Below are 16,276 nucleotides of genomic sequence, written 5' to 3'. Positions count from 1 at the left end.
ATGAGTTAAAAACAAAGTAGCTAACTGGCTAAAATTATAAAAAGAGGCCCGTGGTAACTCAATGTACCACTTGGCCGCGAGACCAATGAGAGTGCGCTGAAAAAGACGTAAGCAGATCGAATCATCCGAGATGGAATTTGAGGCACACCAGAGGTGGTAAGTCATCACATGATTCGACGGGTCCTCTCCAGACTTACCCTCGAACTTGGGAATGTCACTGGGCAACTTATTCGGCATTGGCGGCCAAAACGGAAGATAATTAATTGGATCATTCGTTAGGCGTGACAAGTCTAGTAAATCCAAAGTTGTGATAAACGATAACTGTCGATTAGGATCCCTAAAACTCTGGGTCACTATACCAGCCCCAGGAGGAGGATATCCAGGATAACTAGGAATAGGAATCGCATTCGGGATATTGTATCCTCCTGGAAAACCAGGATTAACCGGACCGTACTGGGGTTGTTGTGATTGTTGATAAGTGTACCCAGGATACGGTTGATACTGGTAAACTGGCTGCTGGACAGCAGGACCGAATTGGTACTGTCCCTGGTACGGTTGATAAGTGAATTGTGGTTGACTTGTGACAACCGTACTTAAACCAGGTTGTCCTACAGGCATCTGAACCGTAGTTTGAATCGTGGATTCAGACAATGGTAAAGATGTCTGAGGAGTAGTTACAGGGACAGTAGAAACCGGAGCTATCGATACTCCAGAAGTAAGTGTGGTAGATGGAACAGATGTTGCGGTAGTTGCAGCAGTCGTTTGAGATGGAGTACGAGGCGAAATAGGCCCAGACTGAGAAACTACCGAAGGTACAGAAGTTTGAATATTAGACTGGACTGGTTGCTGGGGTGAACCAGAAACTAAGGGTTGTCCAGTTTGAGATGACAACTGTACATTTGGCTGCAACACCTGTTGAACTTGCGATGGATCCCACACTATGTTTATTCCGGGGTATTGACCCATAACAGGTTGAGGATATTGAGATCCATAACCGGGTTGAGGGAAGGATTGATAAGTGAAAGGTACATTTCCCGTACCTTGAACATAAGATTGACCTTGGGGTGGTTGGAAACCTTGACTCGAGTACTGACCTTGGGGTAGATACCCTTGAGGCATGTACTGATACTAGGGTTGACCTTGATGTATAAATTGATACTGGGGTTGACCTTGGGGTACATATTGAGTCTGGGGTTGACCTTGAGGAATATAATGTACCGTAGGCATGTACTGTCCTTGAGGTTGCCCCCCAGATGCAAATTGTGTACCTTGAGGTTGCCCCCCAGGCGTTAATTGAGGCTGCCCCCCAGGCGGTAACTGGCCACCTTGAGGTTGAGAAGCAGGAATAGAACCTGACATCATAAGAATGTCTTCTACACTCAATGGCTTTGCACCATTGCTTCCAGTGAACATCCTTTGTTCAATGGGTTGAGGAGATGCTCCCGAAAAAGTGCCAGACGGAGACTGATACCCAGCAGGAACAGAAGGACCGCCGTACAAAAAAGATTCAGGTGATTGAGTAAACATGGACGACTGACCTAACATATTTACGGGAGTATAAATACCCCTAGGTGGATAAGAAACACGAGGTGGTGAAAAAATCGACATTGAGTTGTCCAAATAATTAGTTAAAGAAAGATACCAAGTAGTACTTCTAGGTGGACTGTAAAAAATGGATTCACGCTCCCTTAGATCAATAGTAGGTTGATTCTCAGGGATAGGGACGCCTATTTCTTCTTCCAGAGCAAGCTCTTCAATATCTATCAAACCAGAAGGAAGATTTTCGGTGATGACTCTTTCTACCCTAGGTGAATTAGGAGCACTAGAAGCTGGAGAGACTAACCCCGATGTTGGAGTAACAGGTTCAGATATCTCAGGTTCTTCGCCTATATCACTAGTAGATGAAAAACTACCAGCAAGCTCGGAAACCGAAACAGCTTCAGGATTATAACCTATTTCTAGACTTTGGTAATCAGGATGAACAACCAACGAAGACTCTCCTTCTTCAGGTGACCCTACTTTACTGCCACTAGGAGTTACAAGGACTTTCAAACCTTCGTAATGGCCCGGGACGTCTTCAGGAGGTTGGCCCCGAAGTCTACGGGGCTTCCTCAACAAATCAGCCACGGTTACAACCTCAGGAGACAGGCCCCGAAGTCTACGAGACTGTCTTGGTAATTCAGCCATAGCTAAAAACTTTTAACTACTGCACACACAAACAAAGTAAAATCTCAAAGCAAACCGCCTAAAGTCTCTAAAGAACCAAACAAATTTGAATCACACGCCTAAAGAATCTAGGGTGTCAAACCAAACACAAACAGTAACCTTCCAGCGCGAAAACACTAGTTGGTGATGAAATCCAACATCGCCGAATTCAGTACAGAAGTGGCGGGTGGAACAGTTACCCCGGCAACCTGCTTAATGAATAGACTGGACCAAGTTCCTCCACTTAAACCGTCTCGAGTGAAGTGAACCCCCCAGAAAATCCAAGTGAGTCTAGCCGACGTCTGCTCCAGGTACAGTGGGATCTTTCCTCCACCGTCACCTTAGGAAGAATCCTAAAGATAATAGTCACTAAGGTCACCAACAGCAACAAATATACCTGGGGGAACAGTCTACGATCCGATAGCACGCAAGGGCAGAGTAACAAGCTCAATCCCCTTGCCGGCTCCTTGACAATAATCCAAGGTTTACCGACAAGTGACCCCAGGCTCCTCGACAATGGTTAATCCGACGTTTACCGTTTGTAGTACGTGCATATCTGGCGTCATTCCCAATGAAGGAGGATTGATTCCCTCACCGGTTCGGACACGATCTCATGCTTCTCCTTTAAGAGGAGCTTTCCCAGAGTACAAATGAAACAGTTGGATTTATCCTACCACAAGATAAGCTACTTGTTTGGTTTTACTATCTCGAAGAGTTAATTACTCTCCTACTCCAAGACACTAGCCTGATCTATATTGGTGTTTCAGAGCCCTAGTAAATAAAAAGTTACTAAGTTGATTTTACTTTAACCGTTAATTTTTATGGCTTTTCTTTAGGACAAAAGGTAGCGGAGATGAAACTGATGGTGTGTAGACTCAACTCAAATCCACTAAAAAGATGCACCTAGGATGAAACAAAACAATCTTTCCTTTTCAATGAATTCCCTAGTTAAGAGAGTTCGAGAATGCAAAATTTATAAAGACAACTTTCTTGGCAATGAAAATCAAAGAAACAATCTCTTTTATCTTTTCCAAAACACACAACACATGACCACTAATTATTTCACGAAAACTTCCTTTCTCTTTTCAAAGACTTCAAATGCTACTAAAACAAACTTTCCTCAAAAGAGATTTTGTATTTTTTTCCTATTTAACAAAGCATGTAAAACTACTTAACAAAAATCAATCTTAAGATCTATGACAATCAAATCAATCTAAGATCTATGAAAACGAAAATCAATTTTAAGATATATGCAAATCTAAGAGAAATTCACCTAAAAGCAAATCTAATGAGGTAAAAGTCTACAAAATATAATTCCAGGATGTTTTACTCAGTTACAATCCAACCAAGGACTAATTCATGCAGAATCATAAACTAGTCAAAAACAAAATAAAAAGTTTTTGTTCTTTTTCTTAAGAATGAAATTCACAGCTTAACCAACAAGCCTTCTCAAAATTCTGCAAAGATACAACACAAAGGTAGGTTTCTCACAAAGGTGGATTTTACGAAAGGTCCGACTCCTAAGAAGACTGAAAAGACGAGGGAGATCCAAGGTTTTTACAACTTCTAAAGCCAAAGTCACTACAAGACCAATGCAAAAATCAAACCTAGGGCTAGAATCTCTATGAACTTCACTAAAACCCTTGACGCTAATGAAACAAGCTTAGATGAAAACTTTTGACAGGTAAACAGTGGATCTAGGCAGCAAAAACAAGCTATAAACAAAATCTAATAGGAAAAAAGGAAAAAATGGAAATTTTCTAGACTTTTGACAGGGTACGCAGGCAGCCTGTTCACACAGGTGCGACCACGCTCTGTGTACAAAACAGAAGTGCATACCAGTACGCACTGTGCCTAACGCAGAGGGTGCGTACTGCTCTCAAAATCAAGAAAAATGAAAACTAACTCAACCCTAAGCTATTCCACCCAAATTCACAACCAATCAGTCAAAAACTAGAAAGAAATCAAATTTTCTCAAATCAAAGTATCAATCAAAAGAGAAATCAATCAAATCCATGGATTCCCCAGCGGAGTCACCATTTTGTCATGCGGAAAGAGTCAATTTTGCGGACAAAACCGACCTCCCTAGAAGCTAAGGCTTTCTAGTGACAAACAAAAAAATCAAGCACTATCTTTCCCTAAATATGCATTTAAAATAAAAGCAACCAGGTGTTTAAGGCTTACCTCTAGTCCCACGCTTGTTTGTAGCAGCCAAGCCTCTTCGATCCAGATGAGCTCCTTCTCCTTGAAACCTGCATTCACTAACAAGCAAATGATTACATAGCACCTGAATAACTCATATAATAAAACATATTCATCATAAAGACCAAGGAGTTTATGAAACAAATTATATATAACAACTTGTTGAGAAAAATGAACTTAATTGTATTAATTGGAAACAAAAGAAACCATTACAACCAGTGCCTTGGTGTTGTGCAGGTCCCTCCCAGGGTCCAGCAAGAGTTCTCCTTTACTTTGATCAGCTCACCCACTTCCAAATGAAGCTAAGAAAGGATTGGAATCTCTCCTCTCAAGCTCTAAAAGGGAGTCCTAATTTTAGTAGTATCTACCCTTAGGAATGTTCAGCTTTCAACCTACCCTCCCTCTGGCCCAATTCCTGTATTTATAGTGCTTTGGAGGAAGTTAATCAGGTCCACCATCAATGGGATAAGCCCCTCTTTCAATGGGATAGCTCCCCTCTTGATGGGATAAGTTCCTCTTTCATTGGGATGCATGAACCATCTGGAGGTGCTCAATCCACGTCAAACCATCTTCTAGAATGCTCTAGAATCGACCACAAGTAAGTTTTTTGAAGTAAAACTTGCGCCTTTTGACCTTTACAGGAGTATGCACCCACCCCTTTACAGACAGAGCGTACAAGTACGCAGGTATTATGTATTTGAGGTGCGTACACGCAGGTAAAGATAAGAGAAACTGCATAACCATAGTTATATTGACTTTTAAGGACTTTCTCTCTTTCTTGGAGTTTGACATGAGGAGTAGAGGTCTAAGACTTGCCAAGGAGGACAGTATGACTATTCATGGAGCCATACTGACTGCAAATAGTAATGGTGACAAATTTTAGTGTAACACCTGTTTAATCAATGCCCTGACTCAGGTCCAGAAACTCCATATCTATGATCATTTACCATGGAATGGAAATTCCACTTGCCAAGAAAAATCCTCATGAATAGAAGAAAAATATTGTTCCAGCTCTTTCCACTATATGGTACAATTTTGAATTCCATATTTGTGTGCATCAAGTTTGATGATCCTTAGTATTGCAACAAGAATGTTGCAACTCCCAAGGCTACCAACTTAAATTATCAACCTAGGGTTCGTACAAACTTAAGAGGTGTCGACACTATATGTGCAACATAAAATGTGTCATTCTTTCGTTGATCTAATGTAATGGAGTGAATGTCATGAAATAAAAGCCTAAACTAATTGCAGAAATGGAAATGTTACTCTATTTGCAAGAAATGGAAATGCTACTTGCTCAAATGTAAACACTAATCCTAATTGCAAGAAGGTAAAGGTTATGTTATTTGCAGGAATGAAAAGTACTTGTCTATTTTCATAATTTAAACCTTGTGCTACTTGAAATAATGTGAATCATTAGTCTAATTGCAAATGTGAAAATTTTCCTTGAAAAGAAACTAATCCTATGCAAGAAGAACAATTTGTAATTGAAATCCTAAGAGCACGAATTCAAGGAAATAGTCCTAGTCTACTTTGTAAAAAGGAAAGTCCCAAGTGGCGTTTATTCTTACCTAATAATGGATTTAGAGCCTATGGGTCATTATTCAATACTAAGAGATAAAACCCAATATTTTGGAGCAAATCTGGTCAAGTTTACACATGCTACAAGAGGTGCTATAGGAGGTCCTGTTTTGCTACACGAGGCCCTGTTTTGCTACAAGAGGAGATAACTTGTTGAATGCCAAAGTAAATCAAATGAAAATGGGATGGGATTTTTTTTTATTAATTAGGATTCCTTAGGAATCCATTCTAAGTGGAATCACTCCAAAATACCCCTGTTAACATGTGCTAAAAAAACAGAAAATTACTAGTCTAAAATCTAGAAATTCAAGAACTAGTGAGCTAGTTAACAGGACCAAATGCCTAACCTAATCAAGTGAAAAAACTATGGGGTAATTTTTTTAAATTTTAAATTGAATGTTTTTTATGGCCCAATACAAGTGGAATAAACTCATATGAAGCTCATTAACACTTTCTAAAAAGTAACATAAAATTACTACTATTTTTCTGTAAGGGACTTCCAGAAATTCTAGATTCGTGAACTAGTAACCCAATCCAAGTAGCTCAATGATGAAGATAAATTTTAAAAGATGTCATAAGAATGGATCATGCTTGTGACTCTGTAAATAACCTTAAAAATGACTCACTTCAATCATTTAACCAATGTAACCTATAACAAAATAAGCATGAATAGTAAATGCAGAACATAAGATATGCAAGTGAAAAAAGATATTAAAAGAACATAAATAAATTATACAAGAGGGATTTGAGGTTCCTAAGATCTCCAAGCCTAAGGAAAATCATATTCCTATGAAGGAAACCAAGCTTTATAAGATTAAAATGGCACCAAACTTCATTATTTGAATCAATCCAAGTACATCCTTGTTAGAAATGAAAGTGGGGCTGCTAAAGAACAAGTTTTCTCCACAAGAAGACTAAGAAATACATGTCTCTAGAGGAAAATTTGAATTGGTACTTATATAATTTATAGGGAAGCATTCTTCCTGAAACGAGGAAGATTTCCCCTCCAAAATCCCTCAAATAGTGGGTTTGGTTCCCAACACTAGGAATCTGCATTGAATGATAAGGAACACATACCTAGATTTTCTCAATCAATGGAGCTCCATATTTTGTCAATAATTTCATGATATTTTATTCATTTATTATCCAATATTGGTCCTCCTGTAGTAGGGAGAAAGTACCTAGATTATCTCCTCCTCCAAATATTCATAATCTGCCCAATATTCTCATAATATTCTACAAAAATAAATAATATTAGGCACATAATATGTAGTTATCTCTAAACATTCCTAAGAACATATTAAAAAAAAAAATTAAGTGTAGAAGGAGAGGTTTAATATAGCCTTCATATGCCTAAGAAAGGTTAGATGGGCCTTAATTGGGGTCTAAATTGGAGGCCCATCATACCCCCTATTGAAACTATTGCCCATCCTCTGAGCAACCTATTCATCCTCCTTGTCCTGTGGTTCTTCATTTATGTTGACATATTTCATTCTCTGTATGTTGGTCCATGTGTTACTCCTCTTACTTCTCTTATTGATACTCTTCTATTTGCATTTCTTCCCCTATCTCAATTTCCCATGAAACTTCTAATGTAGGTTGTTGGACACCTAATCCTAAATGGGTTAGTGTGGAAGCTGAATAGGCTAAGTAGTCCAAGAGACCTTGGGATGTGAAACCCAACGGTCACTACATGTACTATAAATGTAAACCATTTGTTAATAAAATTGTATGGCATGTTTTATCTTTCATATTTTCTGGTTGCCCATGTTTGTTTAACATGGTATCAGAGCAGGCGATTGCTGGTCCTGCTCCAATTTGAGCCACTTGTTTTATGGTCTCTATATATGTCAGCTCTGCGTTTCTCCTAATCAAAATTGAGCAGAATTGCCACCTTATAAAGAGTTTTACTGTGTGCAGACCTTCCAGTTCTGCCCATTACCTGTAATGCTCCATTAATTCATTAAGAAATCTGTTGCCTCTCCTACCTGACCTCTGGCACTGTATACGCTGCACCTGACCCTGGCTATTTTAAAACTTTCTCTGCCATTACCTACGCTTTGCTCCATACGTTGGCTGTAATTATGAATGGTCCATGAAAAGCGTATGCGTTGGCTCCCATACGCTGCTACGTTACACCATTGACTGCTACGTTACTCTGCGTTTGGTTCCCATATGCTGCTATGTCCACCTCGACCCTGCTGCAACAGACTTCCATGTGTTGTGTGTCTACTTGACTGTTCAAAACTGCGCAAGAGGTCTTGCATTCAAACCGTCGGCCTTTTAACCAGCGCTTCCACCTCTTCAAAGTTCTTTGCCGATATATTCAACAAATGAATTTATCAATCTAGAAACATCCAAAGTATTCAATCTACGGTGCGATCATACCAGCAATCACAACCAGGTCAACTGAATTGAAGTAACAATTACTGACATTCAGAAGATGTTTGATTCATTGATTTGCCTTAGCATAATACAGATTTGCAGCACTATCCAATCAATGTAAACTTTGAATTGCAATGATTGTGAGGACTGCCTCTGGGCCTGAGACGAGTGTACATAAAGTTCAACAGAATTTTTAGGTTAAGGTATCTGAAAGAAATTACAGTTCCCAGAATGAATTGGATATTATGTCTCAACCTCTGAACTTTGCTGGAATTCGTTTTACAGCAAGGCAGTATTCCCAGGCTTGGTATTCCTATTGCATGGTTGTTTCATATTTGACCTTCCTTTAGGCTTTTTATTAGGGTTATTGCATGTGTCATGCTTTATTTCAATCAAAAGCATGAATGCAAGAGTTTGATTTTGTTCCACAATTTTATCACTGTATGGTGAACCTGACGTCAACCGAACATGTAAAGTCATTGTGCAACCAATATAAAGGATGAGCTAGAATTGTTTGTGCCTGGGGTGAGAATCACGATGATGTCACTGCTCCTGTTGAAAAAAAAATGCTGGCAGATAAATTAAAGGCCCGAGAGCTTTTAAGGCCCGATTTTCGTGACCACTGCCCATCGCCTCGCCTTGCTGCTAGTCAAGGGTTTCGAACCTGGTATCACGTGCGTGGTTTGCAGCTGTGATGTGGGAATACTCTCAGCGTATTCAACAGCGACCGCTGCAAATCTTGACGGTGATTCTTAAATTTGCATTTATCAGGAAGCGAGAGAGCGCGCGATAGAAGCCGGGAGACCCTGCTGCCCATGTGTCTTGAACAACAAACCCACCAACATTGTTCTGGTGTCATTTGATAGTCATCGGCCACCCATAATAGCAGAACCGAGTTGAAGTGTATGCAGAGTAAAGTTTTGCAGATTCTTACGCTATATTCGAGGGCAAATTTATGAAGGTATGCTTAAAAATATTCTTCATTTTAAGCAGAAACGGGTGCCTGAGATATATGCAGTGTGCATATGTTTTCTTAGCATGAACCTGGAAGGATTTGTTCAAAAGAAATTGAACGAAATTTGATAGAGATTTGGCCTTTATCATGGATAGCTTTACGGCTACGAGCGGAGATCCGTCAGTGGTCGAATTCTGCTGAGCGCTTTTGTGTTTTTAGGGTTGAAGGAGATAAAGAATTTCATGTTAAATGATTCACAGACTCTGGATGAGACATTATTTATTTAAAGATTGAATAGTGTGTGACATATTTTTAAATCTCATTTCAATTGCGTGCTGCTCCGTTCTGAGCAACCTGCCATTGGAGACGGTGGAGGAGTACTGGTTCCTTGCTTCTCTGTTGAAGTAACAACGCATCATTCAAAAAAAAAAAACAAAAAGGCGTTTACTACTTCTTGTGGAGAAACGCCCTGAAGATCTAAGTTGAGATCTCATTTTTCTCTGAATTTCATGTAATGGGTGTGAATTCCTCTGCTAATTTCAGAAAGGCCGCGTTGTTGGACGTGCATCTTCAGCCGTGGCTGTAGTAGGAATTGTAAAGCAAAGAAATCCCTCCTCTTTATATACGGACACGCAAGCAAAGCTGGAAATTACTGTAATCTCTGCTGTGAATCTCGAAAACGTGAGAAGATTTGGGAGAAGGCTGCGCGCTTATGCAGTTGTAGGGGCCGACACATCCCCTACTTGTAAATCTACGCAAATTGACACAGAGGGTGGGAGCTATCCTATTTGGAATCACAATCTGCAACTGGAATTGGGTACGAGCAAGAGAACATTATTGTACAGAAAAGCGTCGGCCAGTGTAACAATACATGTTTATTGTGAAACGCCTTTTGGAAAAAGCTGGTGGGATGGACTAAGGTGCCCTTCTCTGATATTGTGGAGGGCTACAGAGACCCCCATTCTCTGCATTTCCTCAGCTATCGTTTGAAGACAAGCAAAGGAAAGCCTCAGTCTGGAATCATCAATCTATGCGTGCGTCTACTTCCCAAACAATATAATTACGACTCAGACCAGCCTGGTTTCAATTGTGGACCCGTTCACTACTCAGAGCAACCTGGTTTCAATTCTGTACCTGTTGATTACTTTATGTTATTTCAAATGCGTTGGAATATAAAGCTTATATAACCAAACACAATTGATATTGAGAGCCATCACCATTTCTTAAGACAATTGCAATCTGTTGTAAAATCCAGTTGTATTGAAATATTGCGAGTGAGTGTCGATTTTTCTATACAAGTTCATAGTTGTGATCAGTGTAATTTTGACAATGAATAAAATAACCAGAATTGGTGAAGTATTGGAGTTCTTAAAAACACTGATACATTCCTCTGATCATGGTACAGTAAGAATAAGCAAAGCTTCTCTTGTTGACATTAGAACCTATTTGCATAATGTACAAGAGAATATTGAGTTTTTGCAACTTGAGACAAAGCTACAACAAGAAGAATTACAGCAGTGGAGTCATCATTCTGAACCTGTTTCTATTCAGAAAATTGAAACAGACTCCCATAAATAGCAAAACATTAATGTTGCAAATTCAGTGCCTAATACAACAACAGATTTGCATGCAGATGTAGAAACTCAGTCTGCACTTCCCAAGCCCATCATCAGACCTTGGGAACAGCTTGTCCACAACAAGTACAGAATTGGTCTTGGATATGACAAGGACTTGTCCTTTCATATTCCAGACTACGCCAAGCCCATTCAATTTCAGAGTGCTGTATTCATTCATGATAGTTCACCTGCTCCTCATGACAGTTCACCTCCAGCTGTTCCAGATTCTACTCCTCTTCCACAACAACAACAACAACCACAGATTGTAAAATGCCAACACTATGACCGAGTTGGCCATCTGAAAGATCATTGTTTTGATCTTCATCCATGTAAGCACTGTCATAAAACCAATCATTCTTCACACAGATGCTTCAGAAACAAACGTCTTGCAAGAACAAATATTCATCTTGGATGGATCGCTTCTTGGCAATGGGCATCAACAACCAAGAAGATATTCCAAACACATGTCAGAACTTGTTCCAGAGTATTGAACAATCTTGCAGTTAAGTTTTCTCCATCTTCTCACATTGTATCTGACAGGGGGGGAAATGATGGTCATCTACAAGCTTCAAAGTCACATCAAGCGAGCCTGAGCCACAACCTGCCACACCAGTTTCAGAGTTGTAGCCAGAGACAAAGATGCCCCTGAACATGCCTTCAGTTGGCAATCTGGGACACTTCCTCTAGCAGAAGACTCCAGCTTCTTGCCAGTTTTGGAAGAGTTCTAGGAATTTCCTTAAGCATTCCAGAGTTGTTGGTTATCCTTAAACCATCACAGGTTGAGACTTCCCTTTTCAGGTTGAAGCTCTCCCTTTTATGTGGGGTGAGACCTCCCTTTCATGGTTGAAGGTTTCCCTCTTTAAAACAATAGGATCACTTCCTCTAGCAGAAGACTCCAGCTTCTTGCCAGTTTTGGAAGAGTTTCGGGAACTGCACTAAGCGTTCCAGTGTTGGTGGTCATCCTTAAACCACTGCCCTTTATACCAACATTTCATAGAGCACATTCAACGTAGTGCTGCCATGCATATTTTCACATTTTGTATTACAGCTCTCTTCTTGGACTCATACATAACCCTTTAGATTAAGGGGGGGAATGTTGGACACCGAATCCTAAATGGGTTAGTGTGGAAGCTGAATAGACTAAGTAGTCCAAGAGACCTTGGGATGTGAAACCCAACGGTCACTACATGTACTATAAATGTAAACCATTTGTTAATAAAATTGTATGGCATGTTTTATCTTTCATATCTTCTGGTTGCCCATGTGTGTTTAACATAGGTTTAGGATGCTTCTTTCTTTCAGATGATTCTTCAATTGTAATTGTTTATATTTGTGAGGGAAACACCTTGCTTTTGGTTTGTCTTCTTGGTATTCCTCTAGCACTTCTCCTTTTGAAAAGAAGGATTTCTTGGCATCCATTACCTCATTACTAATTCCATTCTCATTGAAGTCTAAGCCTCTTACCGCTCATAAAAATTCTTGGCCATGACACATCATACTATCCATCAAATTATTATGAACACCCTTAACTAGAAATCTAAATTCTCTTTGCTCATTAAATTCTGGAATTGAAAACACTTAACAAAGAGCTCTTTCTTCTTACAGAGGGATAAATGATGGTCAATAAACTAAATCAAAATAAAGCAATGATGTGATGACCAAACTAGTGACTTGGACACCTTTCACCCTTGGAGAATTTACCATGTCAATAGCGAATCCTTTGCATCTTTGTTATGTTTATTTATACCATGTAGCAATTAATTAATCATTATCCAACACCCTAGTAGCAAAATGTTTCTCTTGTATCCCTCTGTTAACTTCTTGTAACAATTTTTCTATCTTCTATAGCAGCTTTGTTACTTCCTATGGCAAATCTGTCCTTTTTGTAGAAAATTTGTTCTTCTTGTAGCAGTATGTTCCTCCTATAGTAGCTATATTTTCTCATGTAGCAACCAACCTGAATCCTGTAGCAGCTATTCCTTGCATACTAAGAGGTGGCGGGTCCACCTTTTTATTATTATTATTATTTTTTCCTATTGATTTTTTCATTATTTTTTCTTTTTTTTTTTCATTATTTTTTCTCTCTTTTTTTCATTGCATGCAAAATAAACTCAGAGTGCTTTCAGTTAACTGAGTTGGCCCTCACTTACGCCTTCACACTCCTTGTCCTCCATCACTACTAAATGATTACAACCCACTTTATCATGCCCTTTTCACTTTTGTCTTGTTCATTTCCCACACTGTGGGTGTGTTGGTGGAAAGGTGTTGATGTGGCACACGCCATATATAACCTTATTAAATGCCAACACTAATTTGGCACCTTGCTAATGGTTGGTGTTAAAATGATCCATGCCATGTTGTACTTTTCTATGTCTTAATTTAAGTCAAAAGAGCATTGATGTCTTATCATCAAATTGAGAAGGCTTTAAAGTAAATCAACATTTTTTTTTAGCACATTGATATACTAATGCCAGATATATATATATATATATATATATATAGATATATATATATATATATATATATATATATATATATATATATATATATATATATATATATATATATATATATATATATATATATATATATATATATATATATATATATTCTATATGAGGAATAAACATATTTCGTTCTTCGAGGGGTTACTTAGACTCAACAACAAGGCTTGAAACCATTATAACAAAACTCATCGTGTCACTTGCAGGGAATGAATTTGGTTGGAGAGGATAAAACTTATTTCTTCCAACAACTCAAAATAAACCCAATTTACTATTTATATAAATAGTCAATTGGGTTTATCTTGAGTGGTTGGAAGAAATATACATAGTCATTTGGGTTTATCTTAAGTAGTTGGAAGAAATAAGTTTTATCCTCTCCACCCAAATTCATTTTCTACAAGTGACACGATGAATCATTGTTATAATCGTTTCGAGCCTTGTTGTATATATATAATAATTTTAAGCCTTCACTAACTATATATATAATTATAATTCAAGATGACCAAAATTTTATTATCATTAATAGCATGGTTGAGAACTTACAGATAAATTATTTACCATATTCAAATTATTTGATGAAAATCAATACTTATTTATTTAATTGAAGCACATAGTTGAAATTTAATTAATATTAACATCATTAAATTTCTTTTCACTTTAAAAGTAAAGTAGAAAAATATTATAATCAACCCATGGTAGATGGAGCATATGTATGCTTTCCATTTAAACCAATTTTCAATTTGAACATATTTATATTTAATAATTATGTTTAAAAAAGTTATTTACTTTTATACTTTTTAGTAAATTTAAATTTTCTATTGATAGTATGATTGTCTTAATTTTATAATGATTTAGATTTAATGGAAATATTAAAAATATATTTGGTAATTTTTTTTTGGTAAAGTTAGGCACTTTGTATTACATTAAAAAGAGATTACATAGACCAATATTATCTACTACCAGTTTGCTTGAAGGGAAACTAGACTAGTATCATAAGTTCAGAGTTTTGATCTTACTGAGACATCATCTAATTATAGTATCTTGTAAACAAAAAATCATATAAATAGGCTAGATTTGCCAAACTTTTGCATGCTACAACATGACAAAACAAAAGATATTGCTAGAGATGTAAACAAAAAACAAATAAATCATAACAATTAGTGGTCAAAACCTCCAGGCATTTTCAACGGTTGGTCACAATCCTCATCTGAGGAGGAGATGTTAGTTGATCTCTTGGATAGAATATTTAGAATAGTTGGTAATCCTTTGTGGCAGAATGTTATATCTCAGCCCTTCATCCTTTATAATAACTGTGGTTAATTCTTTAACCATGCATATTAACCAAATCCCACTCTATAAGCCAACTCCTCATATATCGTAATACCGGAGTTTCATCGAACTCAATAGAATACGTATTCAGAACTCCTGACTTGTGATATGCGATGACCCTTTTCCACCATTGATTTCGTCCACAGATCAATGGCTGTCGCAATATCACATCACACTATCATGTGACTTCATCACCTCTCACATGCAATATGCTATAACACAACTAAATCCAAATAAAATAAAACCATGCCTATAACCTTCTTGGTTCTGCTCTCCACAAATATTTTTGCTTCAATACCCACCATTGACCTTACCCTCGATCCGATGGTTGATATCTTCCCCCAATCAACAAACTAACTCGACTCTTTATAACCGTTGATCAAGATCCTCTTGATCCAATGGTCCACATCGATATAGGGTGGATCACTTGCACAACATTTAACCACCCTCACAGAGCCGATGAGAATTATCAGTCCTCAATCTATAAATGTTCAGGTCCGGGTTTAATACTATCGTCCGATTAACTTAAAACCCAATATCCGTTGGATAATGGAATCCATCAAATCCTACGTCTGTGGCCCTTCAACTAGCACGCGGATTATCAAGCTCTCAACTCCTTCACTATCATTCATTGATCTGATTGATCTAAGGACTCCTGTGCTCCCCTGCTACGTTCATTTGTTTCTTACTGTGTAACACCCATTCGGCCTTCTCCCTGTGTATTTGCTTCTGCCTTATGGTTTTCACTTGTTCTGATTCCGATCTTCAACTCCATTATTTCACTCCTTCGCACCTTCGCTGGAATATTGAAGGATCTCTCCAATACTGACTGTGTGTAAACCCAATACACTCTTCTTTGTTACCCCTTCTCTGATTCTGCACCTACAACCTAAGTTATGCAGAATAACTCAAAATCACACACAATATATATCTTAATTACTCAATACACACACATGAACTCCAAATCGAGTTGTTTGTATTAATAAACAAGTATTTACACAAGAGTCTCTCTCTATGGCCTGATTTTCTGATCAGTGGCCTTTCTTCTCCTGCCCGTAGGCTTACAATCTGACTCTTTGACTCACTAACTACTCTCTAACTACTCCTCTAACTACTGACTCTTTATGCCTTTTAGGCTTACATTTATACAAAAGGTTCTGTTGAACTAATTCTGGTTCAGATCCTTAATCTGCTGAACTAAATCCTAAATATCCTCTAAGTCCACTTTTGACTCCTACTTATCCGTAAAAGTCCTCTCTAGCTCCTCGAATCATGAAACCACTTTCTAGTCCAATTTATTTCTAACTCTCTCATCATCATTAATCACCCATGTTCTCCTACATTTGAGAGAATTTACAAATATCCTCACAATATCTAATTAATTCCTATTCTAATCACTTAAAACATTAATAATTACATACATAGGAATCCAACTTCCTTGAAAACACAAGACCCCTAAGTTAACTAGACTATGATGAAATTGTTGAGCTGAATGCTCC

Source organism: Pinus tabuliformis, chromosome 6, assembly GCF_031772625.1.
Source record: "Pinus tabuliformis cultivar Carrire ecotype Pingquan chromosome 6, CPIR1, whole genome shotgun sequence".
Classification (NCBI taxonomy): domain Eukaryota; kingdom Viridiplantae; phylum Streptophyta; class Pinopsida; order Pinales; family Pinaceae; genus Pinus; species Pinus tabuliformis.
This window is presented reverse-complemented; position numbering follows the sequence as displayed.